The sequence below is a fragment of the Manis javanica genome, chromosome 6 (assembly GCF_040802235.1).
Source record: "Manis javanica isolate MJ-LG chromosome 6, MJ_LKY, whole genome shotgun sequence".
NCBI classification, from domain to species: Eukaryota; Metazoa; Chordata; class Mammalia; order Pholidota; family Manidae; genus Manis; species Manis javanica.
In genome coordinates, this window is record NC_133161.1 from 149783506 (window position 1) to 149791245 (window position 7740).

At 53.9% G+C, this 7740-nt stretch overlaps 1 long non-coding RNA gene across 1 annotated transcript in view; it reads right to left on the minus strand.

Annotated features, from left to right (window-relative positions):
* LOC108401547 (uncharacterized) overlaps positions 1 to 2786 on the minus strand; it is a 214324-nt gene extending 211538 nt beyond the window's left edge. The window contains exon 1 of the long non-coding RNA XR_012132781.1: positions 1711 to 2786. This is a non-coding gene — a long non-coding RNA (uncharacterized lncRNA). The remainder of the gene's footprint in view (positions 1 to 1710) is intronic.
* Between the last annotated feature and the right edge of the window lie 4954 nt (positions 2787 to 7740).

Sequence of the window (7740 nt, forward strand, 5' to 3'; positions counted from 1 at the left end):
GACCACCCCGGCCACACCAGCAGCTCAGCATCACGAGACCCCGGCCCTGAGCCCTTCATTTTCAGCCTGGGCTGACCCGCTGAACCATTCTCTCCCAAGCTTCTACCTTGGATCCCGTGTGTCTGAGAAAATCCAGCCTAAGGAACCCCACGATTTTCCTCCCACCCTCTGACGCGTGCTCTGCAGGCCATGTCTGCCACCCGCCTCGGGACCTCGGGGGCCACTCCAAGCCGCACATCCCGCTTCAGCCCCCCCGCCCCCGCACAGCCCAAAGCCCCTCCATCCCAGAAGGCAGCATCTCTTCCCATTTTAACGAGAGTATTGAGGCCATAAAGCGACAGATCCCTCAGCCTCCCTGTTTCCGCTCCACAGGCTGCGGGGTGAGATCCCTCCTCCCACCCCAGACCCCCATGGCGTTTTCCACCCTTGGAGCCTGTCTTGGCACTGCTTATCTTTCCACCTCTGCCTCTCTAGGGGGCTTCTCGGCCCATAAATACACCCAAGTTTTGCAACATTAAAAACAAACCGTAAAGTCCCTCCCCCAGATCCCCAGCTTCCTTCCTTCCCTGCGGAAACCTGCACAGCTCCCTGTCCGCTCCCCTGCCTCCGGCCCGCCACCTGCCAGGGCTCGGCCATCCTCCCCACTGCCGAACCCAGTGGTGCCTCACTGTGTGTCCTGACTGCTGCGTTTGACCCTGTGGCTCCGTTTCTCTCTTGAAACTGTCCACTCCCATGCGGCTGCCCACACTCGCTGAGCCCGTGTGGGTCTGCACCTCGATCCCCTCCGCTCACCGCTTACCCACTGGGGCTCAGTCCTTAGGGGGTGGTTTTCTGCGCTCCCCAGTAGCATCCCTTGCTGAGGTTTTCGCCACCACCTATGTTCTGGGAACCCTAACCTGGCTTCCAAGCCGAGCATCGGTCTGCAGCTGTGTGACACACGCCGCCACTGAGGCATTCAGCGCACCTCAGACTGGACCTTCTAGACGAAGCTCCTTCTCCACGCCTGGCCCACACCTGCTCCTCCCGTGAACCCTGTCGTCACCCGGCCAGGCACGCCAGATGCCTGGAGTCATCCTTCACTCCATCCACTCCTCAGCAACCCACCTCGAGGACCTGCCCTTTTTATTGCCTCAATTTTTGAAACCTGTCCCTTTCTTCCCGGCCTAGGCCTGTAGGCTCTTCCAGGAAAACGAACTGTCACCAGCTGGGCTACGGCAGCCGGGCCCCTGATTCTCTCTCACGTCCCTTCCTCACATAAGCACCAAAGTGACCCATCTGGATCCATCTGTCCGCATCACCGTCCTGCTCCAAAGCCCTGCTGTGTAGGAGGCAGCCCTAAACCCCGGGCACAGCCCGCAGGGCCCCTGGCAGCTGTCCGGCCTCCTGGCCCTGAACACGAGGTGGCAGCGACCCCCTGCTCCCATCGTGCTATCTCGAGCCCCCGCCCTGCCCTCTCGTTGTGGGCAGGCCCCCCATCTACCAGGGGCTCTTATCTGCCACCCACTTCAGAAAGCATCCCTGCCCTCTGTCCTAAGTCATCCTGTGCTTGCCTCTATCTCAGGATTTACCCGTTATTTTGGAATTATGATTATGGGCCGACCTCCCAACACTAAACCAAATTCCGAAGCCAGGCCCAGCCCTGGGTCCCAGTCCTTGAGCCCTGACCCCAGCCCCACCCACAGGCTGAGCACAGCGCTGATAATTACTCACATCGCTGATCATCACGGCAGGGCTACAAGGCAGGCGTCACAAATGAAAGACCTCAGACTCAGGCGGCAGGCTCCCTGCCAGCAGGTGGGAGCGCGGCAGGTGGAAAGCAGCACCGAGGCCTGTCCAGCTGGGAAACATGAGCTAAGCACGGAGATGGAGATGAGAACAAGCTGGCCACCAGCCTGCAGTGACAGCGGGTGTGGGCAACCCAGGGGCGTGAGGCGAGCGAGACCGGGGGCCTCCAAGGCCTGGCGTTGCCAGCCCCATGCAGAGCCCTGATGTCATAAACTGCTGGCGATCCACTAGCTTAGTCTACATGCCAGCTCCGAGGAAGCAGTGTCCTTGGTTACGCCCAACTCCGCTTCACAGTCATCTTCTGGGTCCTGCAGGTACCGCCCCCCCAGAAACAAGCCTCCAGGCGGTCCTAGGGCAAACGAAGGAAGGCAGGGGACATCCGAAGGATATTAGAAAGGAAGTAAACATGGACCAACGTGAACAAGAGCTGCTGTGTCCCTCGGCCTCTCCTGAAAGGTCCCCACCCGTCTCCCTCCCACCCTCCAGCACCTTCCCTACAGCCTGAGACACAGAAGGTGGCCCACATAAGGGGTCAAGGGCAGACACAGGAGACAAGCCAAGGAGAGCTCTGAACCCGAGGGTGGAGGGGCAGCGGCGTGAGACGGCCCCGTCGGGTGTAGCCGGCCCCACACCTGCGTCAGAACACGGCCCTGCCCCGCACGCCTCCCTCTGGAACACGGGGCTGGAAAAGGCTGCTCTGGGCAAGAAAGGCACGTGCTCAAAGGCTGGAGTAATGCCAGCAAAAGAAAATTAAAAGTTTTTCCTATGTAAACACAGGAAAATGCAGCAGGGAGTGGATGACAAAGGGTAGAGATGGGGTGTCCTTCTCTGGTAAACTCCATGTAAACAAAGGCCGAGAGCCGACGAGCTCGCGGGCAGAGAATCGGGCAGGCATCCGGGGCGAGCGCATGCCCACCCCCTGTCCTCGCCCCGGTCTCTGGGGGCCAGGCCGGAACAGCACCCCCTCGACGGGTTCTAGAAGCAGGGGCTCACTTCCCGTTGGGGACAGACACCAGAGCAGCAGCCGTGGCTCTGAGGCAAATGGAGACATTCACACACCTGCCCCCTCCTTTCTTCTGCTTCACAGGCCAAGACAATGACCTTAGTTCACAAAGTTTCACAAGAAAAAGGAATTTGCTAGCCTCCTTCCTGCTCCCCCCCCTTTAACTGGCCAAGCCTGGCCAAGCCCGGCTTAGCCCTGTGGGTGACTCACTACCAGCCATTACGTCTGGAAGCCCAGGTGACGGGCTTGTCCCGGTGACTCACTTCGCATCGTCCCAGGAGGGAAGGAAGGCGGGGGTCTCGGACAGGCCGCGAAGGCGGCGTGGGCGGCTCCCAGGCCCCCCTCCGACACCGTCTCTCCCACAGTGACCGCAGCGAGAACACGGGAGCTCGAGGGCTTCCTCCTGCCAGGCACTGCGCTTTCCCTGTTCTCGTAAAAACCTCCCAACAGCCTTATTGGGTGGGTGTGACCATTATCCCCATTTTGTGGCAGAAGACCCAGATCAGGTGAGTATATGGCCTGAGGCCCACTGGTCAGCACTGGACAGGCAGGGCCCCCACACATCCTTCTGGACCTCAGGAGCCGGTCCCTGCCGCCCGCAGAGGAGGGGCACCGTCCTTCCCTCTGTGTGGACCGACCATCATTTCCCCCTTCTGAGAGCTGCTCGAATTTTCAGAACTCTCCTAGTTCCCCACTGGACCGTGAGCTTCCTGTGGCCGGAGCTCACTTCTAATGGCGCCTTGGAAATGATACCAAGAACACAAGTGCTGACGGGTTGAAGGGTTCAAAACACCGTGTGTCACAGTGTTATTTATTGGTCGTTACTAAAACCATTAAATCTCACACTCCAGGCACTTCCCTCCTCCAGAGCCTCGGCGCCGTCGGCACTGGGCCGCCTGAGTCTCCGTTCTGTCCCTGCAGAACGTTCCGCTGCGCCCCTGGCCTCCGCCCGCTGTGCCAGGAGCCCCCCTCGCCCTCTAGTCCTGCAGACCCAGCTGAACGCCCCAGGGCAAAATCGCCCCCAGCTGGGAGCACCTGCCCCAGAGCAAGCAAATAAACCCTGCAGTGCTCACTGCCTCAAAGTGAAGCGGCAAGGAGGCTTATTTCCACCTGCAATAAAAGCACTCTCATTGCTCACAGTTAATAAGCGTGAGCCCAAGAATTACATGTAAAAGCCCCAGAGCACCAGTTCCCCGAGACTGAGCTACGTTTCTGTCGTGTCTGAACCATTTCACCCTCTGCTTGTGGGGCCTTGTGTTGCAGGCTGTCATGTCAAGGGCTGGTGGGAGCCCATGGCCAAGACCCGGGTTCACACTGCAGCTCGTGCCCCAGCTCACGTTTTGCGACAAGATGGAGCAGGTGTAAAATACCTTGAACCTCAGCTCTCTCACTTAACTGGCTTTTGGTCAGAGCCTGGGCAATTCAGGGGAGAGAGTTCCTAGCTCAGGATGTCGTGTGGATTTAACACACGGCTGGGGAGCAAGCCCTGCCTGGGGTCTGGCTCGCTGCCCTCTCTGTCCCACTTGTCGCCAGGGCCCTGGCAGCACCATGTACGTCTGGTTTCTCCGCATCACCCAGCAGAGGGGCTGTACCTGAGACTGGCACAGCTTGCAGAATGCAGACGTCCCGGTCCCACCGCACACCAGCCTCACCAGGACCTCAGGCTTGACGGTACATACGGTAACTGTTCAAACAATTATTCTCAGTAGAGGTGAAACTGTTCAAACAATTATTCTCAGTAGAGGTGATACATTATCTTTCACATAATTTTATTTGGTGCCAAAAATAAAGTAGTCATAATATTTGCATGAGTTCTTAAAATATGGTAATATTACATTAATCACTAATAATCAATAAATTATAAATAACTTAAATAAATCAGTACATCTCCAACAGCATCTATTTTATTCTCAGATTCTTAGGATCAAGTTTCACTGGAATTTTTAGATTTTTACATATTAATTTAAATGATCACTTAAAAATAGCCCTTACACGTTACTTAACAAAACCTTTGAAGTGATCATTCTTGACTGAGGAACATGTTCACAGACTAAGACTTCAATTTCCTAAGTTAGTGTTTCTCAAAGTTTCAGGAAACAGTGCTACAAATCATTCTGAAATTACTGTATCAGTAATAAATTACATAAGTGATGAAACTACATTTGTAATTTGTACTCATTTGCTATTTTTAGGAACTATAAGATGCTCATAGTATACAGTAATGATATTTAAATGACACTGCATGGTATCAAATCAGTACAATGTAAAACATCACAGTTCATGGCTCATGGTAGGAGTTAGTAGCATCTAAGGGAATTAAATAAAATAAAGGATGTTCCTGTGACTCAAGTAATGGGATGATACTGAAAGGGGAAAGTTAGGGGGCTGGACTCCGGGCTGTGTTTCGGCAGCCTTTTTGTGCACATTAGCACATCATGAACTTCTGTCTTCCTCTCCTAGTGCCTACCACAGAGACATGCAGCAAACATCTCTGAAATAATGAGCCCCACCTCCCTTTAATCTTATTCTTCCTACACCTACTTTCCCTATATCCTTAACTTCTTACTTTTTACACCTTGTACTTCTGTAAACTGCCTCCAATCCTACGTGAATAAGGTAGGATATTAGAAAATCAATTCACTTTAAAGCATCAGTTGTAAGGGAGTTCCGTCAGCGGCAGGCCCCCCAGTTCGTCCCGGAGAGCGGTCTGCACCGCCCTCTGCTCAGACCCCACACTGACCCAAGGCTCATGCCAGGAGCCCCGTCCGTGCTCGCTGCTGTTCTCACTACTCGCCTGTCTGGTCACATAGTAAGGGCGATGCGTTTGCATTTCTTCATAAGATCTATGCCCTCCAAAGAAATTTCAAAGTGTAACAATGGGTGGACGGCAGCCATTTGTTTCCTGAGGCAACCGAACTGGGCTTGCTAAGCTCTGCGCAGGTGCCCTGTAGTCCGGGGAAGAACTCAGGGTGTCGACCCTGCGCCCCTGCTACGGAGGCCTGTTCCAGTCCATGTGTTTGGGAACTGGGAAGCCCTGAGCCCTGACTCCCCTTCTTGTCTCGTTCCTCTTCCTCACCCACCGACCCACTCTCTGACAAGACCACTAAGTACCCTCAACACTTCTGCATATTTCTGCCTGAAAATGGATGAAATCAGCTTCAACTTGGAGAGGTCTGGCGTCCAGTGCAGCAAGGAGGAGCTTAAAAGGCCCGACCTCTGGCTCAGGGAGAACGGGTCCCCGAAAACCCTCCCCGAGTCAGCTTCCGGCCCCCCTCACGAGCCAGCGGTCCTGCTCCTCGCCAAGTGACCCCGCATTGGGGGACTTACAGCACAAAGTGGTCTGTGTAGATCCCTGGATTCCAGGCTTTGGATTTCAGGGACCTAGACTGGGTGCCAATTTTTCATTTTGCCAACTGAGGACACTAACAAGTAAACAGATGAAAGAGGGAACCTACTACCTACAGTCTACAATGACCACAGTTTCATGAAAGATTGGCTAACTTAACAACAAAATGTCAAAAAGCTGTCATGTCAGAATAATCACAAGCCTTCAAACTGAATAAATTTTTGCATTCTCTTTTAAAATCTTAACATTCTGCTCTTGTTTCTCTCAATCCATGAAGACAAGTGAACAGCTGATCAAGACTGGCCAGCCTGGAGTTTGGCCACGACCGACTGTAAGGCAGCAGTTATTTCCCTAAAGCTGTGTAAGCTGCTCAGCGCCCCCTAACACTAGTCCACTGACCAAAGATTCCAACGAGGCCGTGTGGGTAAAGCAGTGTGCCAGTCCAACTGTGCCCTTGACTCACAGTTTGGGATTAATTGACTCCACAGGTGTGACCAGGAAGTCTTGAGGAACAATACAATAATCAACTATTGCAATAGTAAACGGCTCTCCAGAGTTCTCTAAGTATCGGCAAACAGTAGAGTCATCTACAGGGACCTCTGAGCCTCAGGTCTCTTATTCATATCACGGGGATAACAATACCAGCCTTGCAGGGTTGTGTCACCGCAACACATGGCCAGAGGAAGCAGAGGTGTCCCAGCCCCCACTCGGCCATTAAGTGGGTCTATAGCCTTAGACAAGTTCAATCTTTCTGCGTCCAGTTTTCTCAGACATAAATGAGAATGCTCTCGGAGGGCCAGTTCACCTTGAAAAATCTTAATGTCCTATATAATAGTGTGTCATCTCCCTGGGGTTAGTAAGCCCCAAGGTATGAGAAGGGTGGCTTGCATCTCCTAAACAGCTGGCCACTAGATTATCCTCTTAAGGATGCTTAAGGACCCACCACCCCAAACCAAAGAGCCAAAGAGTATGACACAACTAGTCCCTAAATCAACATGTGTTGACTTCAGTGTCCATGTGGACAAACCAATGAGACCGAATGACCTGCAGGCACCCTGCACCCCCACCCAGTGGCCCTTCCTCTTAGATTCGCATGTGACCTCCCACCATCTGCGGCTAAGAACCGCCCCCTCCGGAGTGCAGGCGATGACAAGCATGTTGCCTGCAGTAGCTCTCAAACCTGACACAGTCAGTGGCATCGTTATCTCCATAATATGAATAGGAGACCTGAGGCTCAGACAGGCTAAGTCCATTCCAAGGTCACAACTGAGGGGCAGGATTTAAATGGAGGCCTCCCTGATGCAAAAGCCTGCACTCTTCTCCCCATGGTGGTCTTGTTGCATCCCTCACACCTCTGACACACTCAGGAGGCTGGACCTCAAACCCCAGAGCCTCAGACTGATGACTCCTGCATCTTCTGGGGACTCTCAGGGAGCCCGCTTTGGACTTTGACTCAAAACCAGCTGCTCTCTCCTCTCTGACAGCTCTTTCCCAGAGACCAGCGAGGCACTGAAGTGCCCACCAGACTTGCTACAGCCTGAAGAATCTCAGCATATAAACTCTAGGCAGGCTGGCAACTTTGGGGTGCACGGGACTGTTACAGAGC